Below are 20,969 nucleotides of genomic sequence, written 5' to 3' on the forward strand. Positions count from 1 at the left end.
TGTGACCCACTGGATATTTGTGAGGTGACACTCGTGCTTCTGCTCATGCCCTGTTCTGTCTGTTCCCCTGCAGCTTTCTGCCTCAGAACCCGAGGGCTATTGAGAACTCCCATACTGTTTCCTCGGGGTACCCCTTGCATTGGCCCAGAAGGGTGACCCCCATGGCTGGGGACCCACCTTGCATTGGATGGCCCCGGGCTTGTGGGGGGCACCTATGGGATGCCCCCGGTGAGGTCCTGGACCCCCAGGAGGATGGTGAGGCCACCACCCAGAATCTCCAGAGGAGCTGTGGCCGAATGCCTCAGGGGCAAGGTCAGAAAGGCCCACGTTAGTAGAACCTAATCTCGGGCTTTCAGTCGAAAGCTTCCATTTCTCTTGCTTGACGCTCCAGCAGCCTTCGTATCCATTCAGTGCATTCATTCTGCAATGTCAATACCTCTTCTTTAATCTGTTGTGGGTTGGGGGGTAAGCAAAAAGAAAGCTCACTTATTTAGAAAAGTCTTTAACCTACAGAAGCAATAATTATTCTGGTTTGAAGTGAATCATAAAAATGTTCACTCTGGCTATTTTAAAGGGTGTCCATTTAAAAATCAAAGAGCTCTACTGTAGGAATCATATATAACATACTGCTAAAATGTGTAAAATCAAGTTCTTAAAAGCAAAGGTAATAACCTTTATTAAAATAATAAATCAAGGCAATTATCATCAATGGCTACTAAATTCATAAGGAAAAAGAATGAAAAAGAAAAATGTGTAAGGAGAATCTAGCCTTATTAGACAAACCCTAATGTCACTCTAATATAATAAATATGGTCTTGGTGTAGGAACCAGCAATTGGTAAAACAGAAACAGAATGAACTTTGTAAGGTTTTAATGCAGGACAAAAGCACTAATTAATTTAATGGGAAAAACAACAGGCACAGGTGGCCAACCATCTGGAAGAAAACAAAAATGGAACTTCATCTGATACCATATTCCAGACAGATCAGAGCATTAAGTGAAAAACAAAAACTATAAAGTTTCCATTAGAAAGTTAGAGACTCTATGTACTTAGAAGTTAGTGGTTGGGTAGCCATCATAATCAGTTCTGGACAACTCAAAGGTTTACAAATAAATATAGCTGACTATAAATTGTTTACAATGTGAAAAAATACATAATAAGGTCAATGACAATGGGAAGAAGTTGATGGAGAACTTGTTAATGAATGAGCATACTCGAACCCACTCATCAAATATCACTTCAAGTGGGACAACTAGACATTATACATCTTTTGATGTGATGCAAAAGGCAGTGTCACACAGTAACCCTTATGAAAATTCCTCTTCAAAATATTTAAAAGGAACAAAGATTAAAGAAAATATAATCATGCCTAGCTCTAATTACCAGTTTACAGGAAATATAAAGTAAAGAAGAATGAATTAGATGACACCATGAGGATGGAATCACTAAGTCCAAATGCAAGAATTCCTACAAAGCAAATGACCCAGCCCATGATAATAAAGAAAAGGACAGGGATACTAAAAGGCTGAAGAGACAACCAAATGCAATGTCCTTACCATGTTTGGGCCCCAATCTAAATGAACCAAGAAGACATTTTTTAGATACAAAGGGAAATTTAAGTATGGACTGAGCATTAGGTAATCAAACATTTATTATAATTTTGTTAGTTAACACAATGGAATTATGACTATGTTAAAGTAAAAGAGTCCTTATTTCCTTATCTGTGTTTGGAGTGAAATGATTCTATGCTGGGATTTGCTTTAAAATATTCCGGATACTCTGTCCCGTAGTCTGCTCCCCTAAAAAGCTGTATGTGGAGTCAGGAAACAGATGAAATATTAGCAAGATACTGATAACTGTTGAAGTTGGGTAATGAGTATTCGGGGACTTCATTGTACTAGTTCTTAATATTTGCACTAATACATTACGTGTATGTTTGAAAATTTCCATGATACAAAGTTTTAAAAAATAGGAAATAAAGAGTATTTGTAAAGAAGTATTGAATTAGGTTTCGAGATATTTGAGGACTTAAGCCAATAGTCATTGCTCTCTACAGAAACCTAGCTCAACAAATATATTTAGTTTTATGTATTTTTTTTACTAACAACATTGATATACAATCTTATGAAGGTTTCACAAGAGCAACATTGTGGTTACAACATTCACCCATATTATCAAGTCCCCTCTTATGTATCACTTTTTAAAATGCTTTTTTAAAAAAACACAATTTAGCACGGAAACACATGCAAATAAAAACCTGCCACATAATACCATAAGACGTAATAACAGATTTATAAGGTAAAGCAGAAATACAAAGGGATGGAGAAATTCACTCTATAGGGGAAGAGGAGTAGGGCAAAGAAGACTTCTCAGAGGTGACAGACTGGATGCAGAAGGAAAAGCATAACTTTACCAGAAGACAAGGGAAGGGGAAGATATTTTCAGCAGAGGGAACATGAGCAAAGGCACGCAAAATGATAAAATGTGCGTTGGGAATTACAAATAGGCCAGAAGGGACTTTGGTAGGGTGAGTTTGAAAATTATTAAACTCTAAGTACTAAAGTGTTACAAAAGCTTAGAGAGGGCACTTCCTATTGAAGCTTGAAAGACAACTTAGATTAGACACAATGCTTCTTCTAAGGGAAAGATCAAATTGTTAAATGTGCTGATTTCTGAGTGGTGGGTTCATGACATTTTAATTTGTATTTGTTTCTCTATAATTGCCTAGGTTAAAAAATATGTATTTGTAAAATAACTTCCACTCTTTAAATATCTACATATAAAATAACCAATTCAAATTGAATTAAATTTATATATCTGTAAGCATTCAAATGACTTCAATTTTTTTCTTTTAAATCTTCTCTATTTTAAATTTTCAAAAATCCATGTATTAAGAACATTTAATTCAAAGGACCTAATAAATGATAGGCTTGTACTGAGGATTTAACTGATTTGAATGCCTTGTATATTATTTGAAGGAAACTCATGATAAAAATATTAAACACATTAATGCTTATCTACTTTTACCCAGTAAGCACAGCTTCAATTTTGTTTGTTGAATTAGTTTTGTCATTTAAGAAACTCAGAATATTTTTCAATAAAAATTAAAACTAAGAGTTGTAACAGGTTATATTAACCCCCATTTCTTTGAAAATGTCTTATTTATTACTGTAATAAGAAATGTGGTTTCACTGGATATGACTTCTGAGACTTCTCTCCTATCTTCTCTGAAATCAAATGTGATATTTTTGTGTGAATATTTTCAGTTTGAAAGGTTCTATAAGATATTCCAATTGTCAATTCTTATTTAAAAACTACCAACCATGTTGTTGATACTAAGTGAAATACTCAGGGAAAATTAAAGGAAATGATAAAACAAAGAAAAGCCCATTTCTACTTTGGAAATACTGCCACTTTGTATGCATGCATGAAATTCACATAGAATTTAACGTTTATAGTTATGTTGTCATTTTGCTGAAATTTTAATGTAAATGAAGCACAAGGAAAGTTGCAGTAAGACCTCATGTGAGCCTCAACTGAGGCGCCCTCTCCTGGTGTCTCAACCTGGAGGACAATTCTGAAAGCAATCTTCAAACACAATTATTATTCACCTAGAAATAACTAACATTCTCTCTGGCTCCACCTTCAGATGACAATTTCTTATCTGTACAACCAGCAAGCACAAAGTACAGAAAATACAGATGTGATGATGTTTTGAAATCATACCATGGATATGTCACGGCCTTGGTAGTTGCTAACTGACTGATCCCAAACTGCTTTATAGTCACGCACATCACTTGAAATGTAAACATGAGCCCTAAAAATCAAGTAGCAACTGAAAGCACTATAGATTTATTCCACTGTTTATTATTTTTAATACTAATCTTATGCATGTCTGTTATCAAAATAATATAAAACACAACCAATCTACCATATTAATATAGCCATTATAAGTATTAGTTCAACTCACTTTGTGATGCCTTTATTTTATTCAGTACCTCTTAAGTATTTTTCTGCATTAATACTCTTCATAGTCATCATCTAAATGGTCGAGCAAGATTTTAAGTGGCTTGGTCATAAGCACTTAATTATTTTAGATGGTTAGGTGTTTTAAACCATTATAAACTCTGCCATAATTAACATATTTATGCATATTGCTTTTCCTGTATTCAGGATTTCTTTCCTCTAAATTCTCTAAATTCTTTGCTTAACATTTTCAAAGATCAATATATACTTTCAAATTGCTTTCCAAAATGCATTAACAATGTATGATAGTGCCACTGCATTTCTGGCAATGCTATCAGCCCTATGCCAACATTTTGCCTGGTTTTGTAGAACAAAAAGGCCTTAGTTCATATATTGAAGTAAGACTACACCTAAGATACTGATACTAATTAGCACTCTTTAACTCTGAGCCACTAGGCGGAGCTAAAAATACAAATAAAACAGTACCAATATTTCTCTCATAACACTGTTACTGAAATACTATAGATTTTTCTTTTAGTAATAATTTTGAAGCATAAGAAATGGAACTTTAGATTAAATTTTAAATATGCAAGTTGAAATCAGGCAGATTTATGAATTCTGTACATGGCACAATCACATTATTCTAAGAATTTATATGTCTTTCTATCTTCCCATCTTGGATGAGAAACATAATTGAGATAATTTTTAGAGGCAAGTAACTCTCAAAGGAGCCAGTAATACACTTTGGCATCTTTTGAATTTTTGTATCATATGAATAAATTTCTCTATGCAAAGCAAATACAAAAATTTAAGTCCTTTGATATTATATATCACCAACACTTGTCTTTCCCTATTTGTTTACAAGAGGGCATATAATAATTTGCTTCATTCTAATGTACTAATTAAAGACATACACTCCAACTGCACATGCCCTGCTCTTGCCTATGTTCCCAAGCACAGAAAGAATGGGAGTAACATTGTGATGATTCCACTCTTCCTCTTAGTATGAGTATTGACAATGAAGGGAGAGGGGGTAAAAAGGTATTTTTCATTCACTGGTTTCTGTACTAATTAAGAACTTATGGCCTCCTTTGGATACAAATCACATTCAGAGGAAATAATATTCCAAAACTATAAAACTTGGAAGAGAGAGAAGCCAACAGGATAGTATGTTGATATACAGATTGTAGCATCAACATTGGACATTTGGGTACACCTAAAATAAGAATTTTGAATCTTATTCATGGCACTTTCCACAGTTAAAAAGTTCTGGCCATTTGTGGTACTCTGTTGAGAAATACACAGGCAGAAGTCTGTAGCTACAGACCCTCTACATCAAAACCAACCAAACATGCTTAAAATGAAAAGGAAAACAGCTTATTCAATTTCTTGATGACAGACATCTGGCTTAGCCTGTTACTGTTTACATGATGCCTTTTATCTGTTCCCTTTCTCAAGAAGCTTAGGCTAACGGTACCTTCGGACTCTTAGGCTGCTGTCGAACATCCATGACATGCTTTCGCCCTACTTCCGCTCTCTCCGTTTATTATGCTCCCGCTGGTCAGTGAGCTCGGTTTGACGCTGAGTCTCATCAGCTCACAGCGCATCTTCTGCGCTGTGTGGAGGTGGCAGAACTCCAGTTCCTGCGTGGATCCGTGCTGCTGCAGTAGCATTGCTGCTCCAAGTCCTTTTGAGTCTGCCTCTCATTCAACTTCTAATTCGTAAAAGACAAAGGCATAATGTACTGATGTACGATGCCAGGAGAAAAGAAATCCTAAGAAACAAAATAACCAGAATGTAGATGCAATCGTCTGATTTAGTAATGGCTACACAGTAAATATTAGAGTTTTATTACTTTAACCATAGAAAAGAGGCAATTAGAAGCATCATTTCATTATCTGTTCATTTACTATTTATACTATATTTAGCAATAAGCTTAAGACATGTCAAATCTGTCCCAAGAGACGTAATGTCCTTTCTACTCCCTTTCCCTCGCTTATGTTTCCTAATTTTGTATTTGAAGGGGACTTCTAAGTCATCCTTTGAATTTCTTCAGAGTATACATGCAGTATACCCAGTACAGTGTAGTGGTTAAGAACACAAGACTCTAGGGCTAGACTGCCTGCTTTCTAAATCTTGGCTCTGCTACCGACGAGCAGTGAGTCCTTGGGTTACTTACGTTCTTCATGCTTCAATTTATTTCATTACTTCTCAAATGGAGACCATAACACAGATATTTCACAAAATTAACGTGAGTGTGAAATGAATTCCTAAATGGAAAGCTCTCAGAATACCTACCTCATGATCAATAAATGTTACTACAATTTTTTTGTTTAAAAAGATCAAATGTATGACACACACATACACTCACACACTCTCTTTTTCTATGTAGAAGGAGGTCAATCTTGCCCCCTTTGCCTCTGCTGGCCCTTCTCCAGAGGCCACATTTGATGCATAGGGTTCCCAACCTTCCCCAGGCTTATCATGACACAACTATTACACAAAAACATACAGTTTTAAAATTGAATAACAATATATATTATAGGCATATAATATGCTTTCTTTACCTAAAAATCACCAGATCAGATCAGGACATAGAGATCTTTTTTTGTTGTTTTATAGTAAGATTCTGCTTGTTGATGCCATAGTTTTTTCCATTTTTTGCTTTATGACAAATTTTCAACAAACATCTACACATGATACACCATATAATTATGTTATTATTTCTTTATAATAGAATTCTAGAAGTGGATTTGATGGGTAGAAGATACACGAAAAGTAAATTATAAAAGCTGCTGAAATATGCTCCAAAATGGGAGTATCAATTTCTATTCTTACTAACATTGCCCACATTCCCATGCCACTGCTAGGACTTACCAATTTTTTAGACTAATCTTATCTAATTGATGCGATTGTTCTAATTTGAGTTTCTTTAATTATTAGTGAATTTGAATGATTATGTTATATTTGAAGCTTATTTTAAGCCACGCTTTGAAATAAATTGATCTATGCTCATAGGTATACCTGATGAGACTGTTGTTTTCATTAGCGTAAGAGTTTCTACATATGCCCAGTGAATAGTTTTATGAAAAGGCAAAAATTATCTAATTTACTTTTTCATATTTAAAAATTAATACTTCTTTCATTCATGGATTTAATACTTATGAAATATTTACTTAATATATATTTATTGAACACCTATTATGGGCCAGCCACTAACTGTAAGGCCTGGATATATCCATCCACTGGATATAAAAGCCCTGAACAACACCTGGGACTTCACATAATTTCCATTCTAGTTGGGGAGAGAGAGATCCGCATAAGAGTGTGCATGCACGTGTGTGTGTGTGTGTGTGTGTGTGTGTGTGTGTGTGTGTGTGTGTGTGTGACACAGAGAGAGGAGTGCAAGAATATTTAAAGAAGGGAGAAGGATTTGATGATTAGGAAAGAGGAGATAGGAGGTGGGAGAGAAGGTGAACCATGTGGGATTGGGTTTCCAGGGAAGAAGGACTTAGGCAAAGGGAAGCAGAAGTGCTCTAACGCCCTGACGGTGGGATGTGACTGACGTGTTCTCAGGAAGATTCTGATTTCCACCATTTTAACATACCTCCCTGACAAGGTCCTACTCCAAGGCATGGCGCCGAACTAACATGCTTCTTTTGAAGTGACAGCATTGCAGCTCTAGGTAATGTCTCTGATGTTGAAGAAGATTAGTCTTTCCCTCTGCTTGGAAATGCTGTATATTCTCTTTCTGCTTTGAAAGCCATTCCTGTTCCTCTTTACTTGGAGTGCTCTGGTTTTCATTCAGCTCCAGGCAAGATAAAAAACAACTGAGTTAAAAACACAAAAAAGTTAACTAAGTGGATATACCATTTCGTAGCCGGTAGTTTTCACTAAAAGTACTTAATTTGTGCCCTCTCTCATGCACAGGCAGGGCGATGACCTTAAGGAGGTAGGTTGTATTTTTCCATTTCTTGAGTTATCCATGAAGTAGGACAAGAAAAGAGAAAACATACACTAGAAAACACGCATACATTCTTTTATTTTTTTGGGTATCCTTAATATACAATTACTTGAACAACATTATAACATTATGGTTACTAGACTCCCACTATTGTCATGTCCCCACCACATATCCCATTACAATCACTGTCCATTACCATAGTAAGATGCTATAGAATCATTACTTGCTTCTTTGTGTTACACTGCCTTTCCCGTGTCTCCCCCGCCCCCACTACATTATGTTGCTAATCATAATGCCCCTTTTATTCCTTATCCCTCTCTTCCCACCCATCCTCCCCAGTCCCTTTCCCTTTGGTAACTGTTAGTCCATTTTTAGGTTCTGTGAGTCTGCTTCTGTTTTGTTCCTTCAGTTTTTTCTTCGTTCTTATACTCCACAGATGACTGAAATTATTTGATACTTGTCTTTCTCAACCTGGCTTATTTCACTGAGCATAATACCCTCTAGCTCCATCCATATTGCTGCAAATGGTAGGATTTGTTTTCTTCTCATGGCTGAATAATATTCCATTGTGTATATGTGCCACATTTTCTTTATCCAATCATCTACTGATGGACACTTAGGTTGCTTCCATTTCTTGGCTACTATGAATAGTGCTGCGATTAACATAGGGGTCCATAAGTCTTTTTCAAACGGGGCTGCTGCATTCTTAGGGTAAATTCCTAGGAGTGAATTCCTGGGTCAAATGGGATTTCTACTTTGAGTTTTTTGAGGAACCTCCATATTGTTTCCACAATGGTTGAATTAGTTTACATTCCCACCAGTAGTGTAGGAGGGTTCCCCTTTCTCCACATTCTTGCCAACATTTGTTGTCTGTCTTTTGGGTGGTGGCCATCCTTACTGGTGTGAGGTGATATCTCATTGTAGTCTTAATTTGCATTTTTCTGATGATTAGCGGTGAGGAGCATCTTTTCATGTGTCTGTTGGCCATCTGAATTTCTTCTTTAGAGAACTGTATGTTCAGCTCCTCTGTCCATTTTTTAATTGGCTTATTTGCTTTTGTTTGTTGAGGTGTGTGAGCTCTTTATATAATTTGGATGTCAATCCCTTATCGGTTATGTTATTTATGAATATCTTCTTTCATACTGTAAGATGTCCTTTTGTTCTACTGATGGTGTCCTATGCTGTACAGAAGCTCTTCAGCTTGATATAGTCCCATGTGTTCATTTTTGCTTTTGTTTCCCTTAACTGGGAAGATATGTTCATGAAGAACTTAAGTTGCTAATGTTTATGTCCAAGAGATTTTTGCCCATGTTTTTTTTAAAGAGTTTTATGGTTTCATGACTTACATTCAGGTCGTCAATCCATTTTGAATTTACTTTAGTGTATGGGGCTAGACAATAATAATCCACTTTCATTCTCTTATACGTAGCTGTTCAGCTTTGCCAACACCAGCTGTTGAAGAGGTTGTCATTTCCTCCTTGTATACTCTAAATATGGCTCCATTATCATATACTAATTAACTATATGTGCTTGGGTTTATATTGGGCTCTCTATTCTGTTCCATTGGTCTGTGGGTCTGTTCTTGTGAAAGTACCAAATTGTCTTGATTACTGTGGCTTTGTAGTAGAGGTTGAAGATGGAGAGTGTAAATCCCCCTGATTATTCTTCATTTTCATGAATGCTTTGGGTATTTGCACTCTTTTGTGGTTCCATATTAATTTTAGAACTGTTTGCTCAAGATCATTGAAGAATTCAGTTGGTATCTTGATAGGGATTGCATTGAATCTGTAAATTGCTTTAGGCAGGATGGCCATTTTGACAATATTAATTCTTCCTATCCATGAGCATGGGATGTGCTTCCATTTATTGGTTTCTTCTTTAATTTATCTCAGGAGTATCTTGTAGTTATCAGAGTATAAGTCTTTTACTTCCACAGTTAGGTTGATTCCGAGGCATTTTACTCTTTTCTGATGCAAAGGTGAATGGAATTGTTTTCCTGGTTTCTCTTTCTGCTAATTCATCATTAGTGTATAGGAATGTAACAGATTTCTGTGTATTAATTTTTTATCCTGCAATTTTGCTGATTCAGTGTTTAGGTATACCAGTTTTGGGGTTTTTTATGTACAATATCATGTCATCTGCAAACAGTGACAGTTTGACTTCTTCCTTACCAATCTGGTTGCCTTTTCTTTCTTTGTGTTGTCTGATTGCCATGGCTAGAACCTCCAGAACTATGTTGAATAAAAGTAGGGAGAGTGGGCATCCTTGTCTTCTTCCCCATCTTAAAGGAAAAGCTTTCAGCTTCTTGCCATCAAGTATAATGTTGGCTGTGGGTTTGTCATATATGGCCTTTATTATGTTGAGGTACTTGCCCTCTGCACCCATTTTGTTGAGAGGTTTTAGCATGAATGAATGTTGAATTTTATCAAATGCTTTTTCAGCATCTATAGAGATGATCATGTGGCTTTTGTCCTTTTTGTGGATGTAGTGATGATGTTGATGGATTTTTCTGTTGTAACGTCTTTGCATGCCTGGGATGAATCCCACTTGATCATGATAGATCCTTTTGATATACTTTTGAATTCAGTTTGCTAGTATTTTGTTGAGTATTTTTGCATCTATGTTCATAGGGGATATTGTTCTGTAATTTTCTCTTTTCTGTGGTGTGTTTGCCTGGTTTTGGTATTAGAGTGATGTTGGCCTCATAGAATGACTTTGGGATTATTCTCTCCTCTTCTACTTTTTGGAAAACTTTAAGGAGAATGGGTATTAGGTCTTCACTAAATGTTTGGTAAAATTCAGCAGTGAAACCATCTCATTCCGGTATTTTGTTCTTAGGTTGATTTTTGATTACCAATTCAATTCTTTGCTTGTATTTGTTATATTCAGACTTTCTGTTTCTTCCTGGGACAGCCTTGGAAGGTTCTATTTTTCTAGAAATTTGTCCACTTCTTCTAGGTTTTCCAGTTTGTTACCATATAATTTTTTTATAGTATTCTCTCATAAATCTTTGCATTTCTGTGGTGTCCATAGTGATTTTTCCGTTTCTCATTTCTGATTCTATTTATGTGTGTAGACTCTTTTTTTCTTGATAAATCTGCTTAGGGGGTTATCTATTTTATTTATTTTCTCAAAGAACTAGCTCCTGCTTGTGTTGATTCTTCCAATTGTTTTATTCTTCTCAATTTTATTTATTTCTGCTCTAATCTTTATTATGTCACTCCTTCTACTAACTTTGGGCCTCATTTGTTCTTCCTTTTCTAGTTTCATTAATTGTGAGTTTAGAGTGTTCATTTGGCATTGTTCTTCGTTCCTGAGGTAGGCCCGTATTGCAATATACTTGCCTCTTAGCACCACCTTCACAGCGTCCCACAGATTTTTTTTTTGTCATGTTGAATTATTGTTGTAATTTGTCTCCATATATTGCTTGATCTCTGTTTTTATTTGGTCCTTGATCCATTGATTATTTAGGAGCATGTTATTAAACCTCCATGTGTTTGTGGGCTTTTCCATTTTCTTTGTGTAATTTATTTCTAGTTTCATACTTTTGTGATCTGAGAAGGTGGTTGGTTCAATTTCAATATTTTTGAATTTACTAAGGTTCTTTTGTGTCTGAGTATATGATCTCTAGTTGTAAATGTTCCATGTGCACTTGAGAAGAATGTGTATCTGGTTGCTTTTGGATGGAGTGTTCTGCAGATGTCCATTAGGGCCATCTCTTCTAATACATTCTTCAGTGACTCAGTCTCTACTTTATTTGTTTCATTGATCTAACCTTTGGAGTGAGTGGTTTTCTGAAGTCTCCTAAAATGAATGTATTGCATTCTACTTCCCCTTTTAATCCTGTTAGTATTTGTTTCACATATTTGGTGATCCTCTGTTGGGGGCATATATATTTATAATAGTTATATCCTTTTGTTGGACTGACCCCTTTATCATTATGTAATGTCCTTCTTTGTCTCTTGTGACTTTCTTTGTTTCGAAGTCTATTTCGTCTGACACAAGTGCTTCAACTCCTGCTTTTTTCTCCCTGCTAATTGCATGAAATATCTTTTTCCATCACTTTCCTTTCAGTCTGTGTATGTCTTTGGGTTTGAAGTGAGTCTCTTGTAGGCTGCATATAGATGAGTCTTGTTTTTTTATCCATTCAATGACTCTGTGTCCTTTGATTGGTGCATTCAGACCATTTACACTTAGAGTAATTATCAATAGGTATGTACTTATTGCCATTGCAGGTTTTAGATTCGTGGTTACCAAAGGCTCAAGGGTAACTTCCTTACTATCTAAGAGTCTAACTAAACTCACTTAGCATGCTATTACAAGCACAATCTAAAGGTTCTTTCTTTTCCTTTTCCATTCTTTGTATGTTATGAATCATATTCTGTACTCTTTGTCCATCCTTTGGGTGACATCTATTTAGCCTTAGAAATACTTTTATCTGTAGGTGTCCCTCCAAAATTCACTGTAGAGGTGGGTTTGTGGGAGGTAAATTCTCTCAGCTTTTGCTTATCTGAAAATTGTGTAATCACTCCTTCAAATTTAAATGATAACTTTTCCAGGTAGAGTATACTTGTTTCAAGGCCCTTCTGCTTCATTGCATTAAATATATCATGCAACACCCTTTGGCCTATAATGTTTCTGATGAGAAATCTGATGATAGCCTGATGAGTTTTCCTTTGTATGTGATGTTTTTATCTCTCTAGGTGCTTTTAAAAGTCTGTCTTTATTCTTGACTTATGCCATTTTTATTCTTATATGTCTTGATGTTGTCTTCCTTGGGACCCTTGTGTTGGGAGATCTGTGCACCTCCATGGCTTGAGAGATGATCTCCTTTCCCAAACTGGGGAAGTTTTCAGCAATTACCTCCTCAAGGACACTTTCTATGCCTTTTTCTCTCTCTTCTTCTTCTGGTACCCCTATAATGCAAACATTCCTCTGGATTGGTCACACAGTTCTCTCAATATTCTTTCATTCTGAGAGATTCTTTTTTCTCTCTGTGCCTCAGCTTCTTTGTATTCCTCTTCTCTAATTTCTATTCCATTTACCATCTCTTATACATCTAATCTGCTTTTAAATCCCTCCATTGTATGTTTCATTTCAGATATGAAATTTCTTAATGATTGAATCTCCATCTTAAATTCCTTCCTGAGTTCTTGATTATTTTTCTGTACCTCCATAAGCATGTTTATGATTTTTATTTTGAACTCTCTTTCAGGAAGATTGGTGAGTTCAGTTTCATTTGGCCCTTTTTCTGGGCTTTGTGAGATTTTGTTCTGAACCAGGTTCTTTTGATGTTTCATATTTCTATGTGGTGCCCTCTATCGCCCAGAAACTCCAGTCTCTGGAGCTCTCAGCCCCTAGAGTGAGGTTGGGGGTTGTAGGAGAGCAGAGCTGGTGCCTGTGGGGAGGAAAGAAATGTTTCCTGATTCCCATCTTCATTGCCTGTCTCCAGTATCAGAGCCAGTGGGACGAGCACACAGGTGTCAGCCTCTGTGCTTTGTGCCTGCAGCTGTTGTAGGCTGGATGTCCCTCTTGCTGGCCTGATGCCAGCACAGTGACTGCCAGTTTGTGAGCCAGTGCTGTCAGGCCAGGAGGATGGCTTGGCAGGATCCATGTCACAGTGGGGGGCCTTGGAGCTGAGAAGCCAGCCAGGGGTATGGGGCACCTGAAGCTCCTCAAAGTTCCCAACCTGCTGGGCAGTGGGCACCATGACCACCTTGTCCAGCTCTCCCTTCTGCCATGCAACAACCTCCATGCAAACCCCACCCCTTCAGCAGCCCTCTCACTGCTCATAAGCCTCTCAGACCACTTACTCTTCCCCTGTCACAGATCGGCCGGATGTGGATCTGGTCCCCCACAAATAGCTGGAATCTCAGTCTCCCAAGCACTCCACCTGTCCCAGGTCCCCAACCTCCAGAGCACTACACAATGCAGGTTTCCACTTGCAAAGCAGACCTCCAGCACTGGGTGTTCAGCAGTCCCAGGTTTCCACCCCTTCCCTGCTCCATTTCTCTTCCTCCCACCAGTGAGCTGGGGTTGGGGAAGGGCTTGAGTCTCACCGGATCAAGCCTCTTGTACATGACCCCACCTTGTGAGGTCTGCTCTGCTGGTGAGGTCTGTATGCAGTCTGGTTCAGCCTTCCTTCCTGTTGCTATTTTAGGGTTAGTTGTATTAACTATATTTTTGTACTATTTGTGGCTTTGGGAGGAGTTCTCTGCCTCACCTCTCACGCTGCCATCTTGAATGTTCCTCCCTCCAAGTATGCATACTTTTTAGCTTTGCACAGTTGTATTTGAAAGCACACAATGATTGGTGAATGAAGTCAAACATCTTTCTTTAAATTCTTCCCAAAAAGAGAAAGAAGGTGGTGCTTTCACGTTAAACTCAGACACAAATTAAAATATTAAGGTTAAAATACAGTTATGTCTAACTTCTTGGTTTTCAACAACAGAAATATTAAGTTTTTGGCAAAGTTAAGGATGGGTTCAGTATAAAAGTCTTTGGAAATTAGATGAAAAATCAACAGAACCATAGGGAAATACAGACCTTTTAGAATGGATTTAATATTCAGCGCTATAATCACTGAACGAGGCAAGACCAATGTTTTTCTACAGCATTTTAAATATCATCTTACAAACTACATAAAAAAATTCATTTGTACTGGACAAGGTGAGAATATTGACAATACATTCAATGATGTAAACCCAAGGATGCTAATTAATACTAGTATATTCCAACCTAAAATGCATCATCCTTGCAGAGAATATAAATTAGCCATCTTTCCTAGGTATAAGATGATTTTTCAGAGGCTATTAACCTTACGGTTCTTCATCTGTTATTCAAGAAAGAAAGCAATTGTTCATTACTTTCATTGATAAGATATCCAAACACATAAAAATAAAAAGTACATAAGCTTGTAGTTCTCAACTTAAGGATGTCAATGAGAAGACAGGGATAATACAGGCATATATACACAAAGAATCACTGGGTTATATTTTTCAAAATCTTTTGCCAAGGAAATTCCCCACCCACCAAGACTCTAGTATGTCCCTTCCTCTATACTGATAATAACCATTCTAAATGAACACATGCACAAATACACAAAACTACTTTATAAAAGAAAACAAGTTTATTAGTTAGACTATGAATTATATGCTTTAAGGATTATCTAAACCAACACACCCATTTATAAAACTAAAATCTCATTTCAGTAGGAAACAACTATAGAACTATTTCGTTGGATATTTATTTACAGTTGGGAACCCTATTTACCATCTTTCCAAATCCCATGTTCTAGTATTGAGTTTAGCTTTTAGATTACAGTATTGGAAACGCATAGGTTATACTCTTTCAAATTGGAAAAATCTTCTCAATGAACCTCACTCGGCAGGGTATATATAGCAAGGCTTTGTGCCACCAATATGTGCTTAATAAGACATATATCTAATATAAGTCAAATTCCTACAAAGAGATTATGGTTATTTTATCAAGATAAATTTATCTCTGTGCTAATGATTAATTACATGGACTAAATATTTCAGTCCATCAGTCTGTAAGAGGGCGTGTAAACTGGAGAAGTGATGGGTAGGGAATTTCCTTGGCAAAAGATTTTGAAAAACATAGCTAAATGACACTTTGTGTATACCGCTGTATTATCTCTGTCTTCTCATTGACATCCTTAAGTTGAGAACTACAAGTTTATGTGTCTTTTATATTTATGTGTTTTAGTGTCTTACCAACTAAAGTAATAAAGAATTGGTTTCTTTCTTGAATAACAGGTGAAGAACCGTGAGGTCAACAGTCTCTGTAAAATCATCTTATACCTACAAAAGATGGCTGATTCTCTGCAATATAATAAATATAATATGCAATAGTTGACACACATCATTTTCCTGTCCTGACCACTATCCTGAATAATAATCCCCTTTCAGGAATTGCCTTGGAACAGCTATGGCTTTCCTCATAGTTAGACTAGATCTGTGATAAAAAAAAAAAAAAAAGTTCAAGAAAGCAGCACATAAAGGGCAAACACACATGAAATCATGTAACCATAAAGACATAATTAGCATGCTTTCCTCTTAATGAAAATGTGATGATTACAAATGCCTCTTATCCATATTCTGTTAAAATAAGAATAAGAATAAATTATTATAATCTGAGTCCAAAGTAACAAGGTATGAATTACTTTTAAAGGAAGAAATGTATGGCTCTTTTTCACAGCTAAAATATCTTTATTTCTAGTGACTCGGTTACTTAATAAGTGCTTAGGAAGCAATTATAAATAATAGCTTTATAAAATAATTTACATTTTCAAGAGATCACTCTTCTTAGATCACACTCAACTGAAAATCTCAGCCATTGAAAAGTAATAGGTTATAATCAATGTCCTCACTTAAACTGATATATAGTTAGTGGCCACAAACAAAAGAAACATGGATCCTAGTGTTTCTATGAGTAGATCAATACTGGACATAATCAATAATCAGGTGAGTGGCTTGAAAATTTTTATGAAGTAAATACCTCCTTAAGCTGTTCTTTCGAAGTTTATGTTCTCTCTTCTGGACTTCAAAAAGCTATTCAGTTCTTTCTTCTGCTGGGCCTGAATACATTTATGAAATTTTTTCTCCTCAACGGACATCACTTTGGCCTATAGGAAATTTTTTAAATGGATCAAATTAGCTAAGCAGATAAGCTTCAAAGCAGCAGTATAGTGCACATTAGCAAGGATACTTCCTCCCACCTAAGAATATAAACGCAGTATAATCATTACCAGAACAAGAATGTCCAATAAATTATTAACAAGTATTACTCAGCATCCTTACTATCTGAATTTCAGATAACCAATAAAATGGAACTCATCTTTGAAATGCTGATCTTTTACAGGGTCAGTGTTTTCACCTTTACCCCCCATTTAACTGGAGTATGCTGCCCGACCCCCACTAACAAAACAAAACAAATGTAATTAAGCTATGACCTTTTATCTAGCTTGACTTGTATATTCAACAATGTAACCATTCATCTTCAAATTAAACCCTGACTTTTAATTTGTATTTTAAGTAATATGAAAATGCTCAATATTAAATAAATACCTGTATAATATTTCATTTCTGATTATATATACAATTGTTGACCATTAAACAATGTGGAGATTAGGGGTGCTGACTCCCAACATAGTAAAAAAATCCCCATATCACTTTTCACTCCCCAAAACTTAACTACTAATACCATGATGCTGACTGGAACCCTTACGAACATGAACATATATTCACACATTTTCTGTATGTTGTATGAATTATATACTGTATTCTCACAATAAAGAAAGCTAGAAAAAAGAAAATGAACTTTTAAACTTTCTCTCAAAATATTTTCCAAGATCTTTATTAAAAAAATATGTGTACAAATGAGCCTGTGCAGTTCAAACCTATGTTATTCAGGGGTGAACATACATATTCATAGTAGAGCATTTAGGAAATGCAGAAAAATACAAAGCAGAAAAATCTTACATGATTTTAGTTCCCAGAGATAACCAATATAAACATTTTTGTGCATACCCTTCCGAATTTTTTCTAGGCTTATGTAGATATAGATATAAATATATAAAACAAATCTAAAATCATATTGCACATCCTGTTTCATGAGATGCTTTCCTAAATATGTTAGAATCTACCTCTTTACAAAGTGTTCAAGAAAGTACAGCACTAAACAGGATTCTAAATATTTATACATTCTTTCACCAAATTATTTCAAAATCAAATATTCACTTACACCAGAAATTATTTTGCTAAAATAAATTCTCTATTACTGTGAGAGAGTGATTCTTCTTTTTTTGCAGGGAGGGTCAACAGGGTAGCTAGAAATGCCTCAAGGCGGACTAGCCAGACATATTTGAAGATATAGTGTAAATTTGTTGAGAAGTTTCCATTTTACTTGACAACTGTAATTATCAAAATAAGTGGAAACTAATGGGACACCAAGGAAATTAGAAGACAAGTTTCCATATAAGACTCCTAAAAAAATGCACCTTTATCAAACAGTAGAATGATACTTATGTAGTAAAAAATGGGTTACATCTGAATCTGAAAACCTATTAATACCTCAACATTCTAGGTATATTAGAGTACTCTTCAATTTTCTGATATGAAAATGATACTATAAATTTAAGGTTTCCAAAAAGTGCACAGAGAATGACGAATGACTTTCCGAAACTGAATCACCTACCTGATTTATCAAACTCCTCAGACAACCAAAGTACCCAAGGCCTAGAACAGACTACTTAACAATATTTTTTAAATTAAGGTATCATTGATATACACTTATGATGGTTTCACATGAAAAACAATGTAGTTACTACCCTTATCATTGAGTCCCCCCACTGCTACACCCCATTGTAGTCACTGTCCATCCGAGTTTATGATGCCACAGTAACTACCTGTCTTTTCTGTGTTACACTGTCTCCCCATGATTCCCCCCTACACCATGTGTGCTAATCATTATAGCCCTCAAACCCCTTCTACCTCCCTCCCCAACCGTCATCCCACACCCCTCCCATTTGGGAACCACTAGTTCATTCTTGGAGTCTCTGAGTCTGCTGATGTTTCGTTCCTTCAGTTTTGCTTCATTGTTATACTCCACAAATGAGGGAAATCATTTGGTATTTGTCTTTCTCACTGTGACTTATTTCGCTGAGCATAATACTCTCTAACTCCATCCATTTTGTTGCAAATGGTAGGATTTGTTTCTCTCTTACGGCTGAATAGTATTCCATTGTATATATGTACCACTTCTTCTTTATCCGTCCATCCATCTACTAACGGACACTTAGGTTGCTTCCCTAACTTGGCTATTGTAAATAGTGCCATAGTAAACATAGGGGTGCATATGTCTTTTTGAATCTGACAACTTTTTTTCTCTGGGTAAATTCCTAGGAGTGGAATTCACAGGTCAAATGGAATTTCTATTTTTAGTTTTTTTGAGAAACCTCCATATTGCTATCCACAATGGTTGGAACTAGTTTATATTCCCACCAGCAGTGTAGGAGGGATCCCCTTTCTCCACATTCAAGCCACCATTTGTTGTTACTAGTCTTTTCAATGTTGGCCATCTTAACTGGTGTGAGGTGATATCTCATTGTAGTTTTAATTTGCATTTGCCTGATAATTTGCGATGTGGAGCATCTTTTCAGGTGCCTGTTGGCCATCTGAATTCCTTCTTTGGAGAAGTGTCTGTCCATATCCTGTGCCGATTTTTTAATTGGGTTATTTGATTTTGGGGTGTTGAAGCACGTGAGCTCTTTACATATTTTGGATGTTAATCATTTGTTGGATATGTTGTTTAGAAATATATTCTCCCATACTGTAGGATGTCTTTTTGTTCTGCTGATGGTACCCTTTGCTGTACAGAAGCTTGATGTAGTCGCATTTGTTCATTTTTGCTTTTGTTTCCCTTGCTCAAGGAGATGCATTCAGGAAAAAGTTGCTCATGTTTATATTCAAGAGATTTTTGCATGTCTTTTCTCCCAAGAGTTTTATGGTTTCATGACTTACATTCAGGTCTTTGATCCATTTTGAGTTTACTTTTGTGTATGGTGTTAGAAAATAATCCAGTTTCATCCTCTTACATGAAGCGATCTGGTTCTGCCAACACTAACTCTTGAAGAGGCTGTCATTTCTGCATTGTATATCCATGGCTCCTTTATGGTATATTAATTGACCATATATAATTGGATTTATATCTGGGATCTCTAGTCTGTTCCATTGGTTTATGGGTCTTTTCTTGTGCCAGTACCAAATTGTCTTTGTAGTAGAGCTTGAAGTTGGGGAGCATAATTACCCCCAGTGTTTTATTCTTCCTTCTTATGATTGCTTTGGCTTTTCAGGGTCTTTTGTGGTTCCATATGAATTTAGAACTATTTGATATAGTTCATTGAAGAATGCTGTTGACATTTTGATAGGGATTGCGTTTACTTGGTAGATTGCTTCAAGCAGGCTAGCCATTTTGACAATATTAATTCTTCCTATCCATGAGCAAGGGATGTTATTTCCATTTATTGGTATCTTCTTTCTCTCGACTGTCTTGTAGTTTTCAGGGTATAGGTCTTTCACTTCCTTCGTTAGGTTTATCCCTAGGTATTTTATTATTTTTGATGCAACTGTGAATGGAATTGTTTTTCTGGTTTCTCTTTCTGCTAGTTCATTGTTAGTGTACAGGAATGCAACAGATTTCTGTGTATTAATTTTGTATCCTGCCACTTTTCTGAATTCAGTTATTAGATCTACTAGTTTAGGGTTGGATTCTTTAGGGTTATTTACAATATCATGTCATCTGTAAACAGTGACAGTTTAAGTAAGTTCTTCTTTACCAATCTGGAAGACTTTTATTGCTTTGCATTCTCTGATTGCTGTAGCTAGGACCTCCAGTACTATGTTGAATAAATTGGAAAGAATTTCCCGATCTTAGAGGAAATGCTTTCAGCTTCTCACTTAAGTATGATGTTGGCTGTAGGTTTATCATGTATGGTCTTTATTATGTTGAGGTACTTCCCCTCTATACTCATTTTGTCAAGATTTTTCACCATGAATAGATGTTGAATTTTGTTGAGTGCTCTTTCAGGTTCTATGGAGATGATCATATGATTTTTGTCCTTCTTTTTGTTAATGTGGTGGATGATGCTGATGGATTTTCGAATGCTGTACCATCCTTGCATCCCTGGAATAAATTGTACTTGATCGTGAGAGAGAATCTGTTTGATATATTTTGTAATTTGACTTTGTTGAGTATTTGTGCATCTATGTTCACCAGGCATATTGGTCTGTAATTTTTGTGTGTGTGGTGTATTTGCCTAGTTTTGGAATTAGAGTGATGCTGCTCTCATAGAATGAGGGTGGAAGTATTCCCTTCTCCTCTACTTTTTGGAAAACTTTTAGGAGGATGGGTATTAGGAATTCACTAAATGTTTGATAAAATTCAGAAGTGAAGCCTTCTGGACCATGGGTTTTATTCTTATGTAGTTTTTTGATCAATGATTCAGTTTTGCTGCAG

At 36.1% G+C, this 20,969-nt stretch overlaps 1 pseudogene; it reads right to left on the reverse strand.

Annotated features, from left to right (window-relative positions):
• Nucleotides 1-352: 352 nt before the first annotated feature.
• LOC118971882 (serine/threonine-protein kinase TAO1-like) overlaps nt 353-20,969 on the reverse strand; it is a 56,238-nt pseudogene continuing 35,621 nt past the window's right edge.

This window comes from Manis javanica, unplaced genomic scaffold (genome assembly GCF_040802235.1).
Source record: "Manis javanica isolate MJ-LG unplaced genomic scaffold, MJ_LKY HiC_scaffold_30, whole genome shotgun sequence".
NCBI classification, from domain to species: Eukaryota; Metazoa; Chordata; class Mammalia; order Pholidota; family Manidae; genus Manis; species Manis javanica.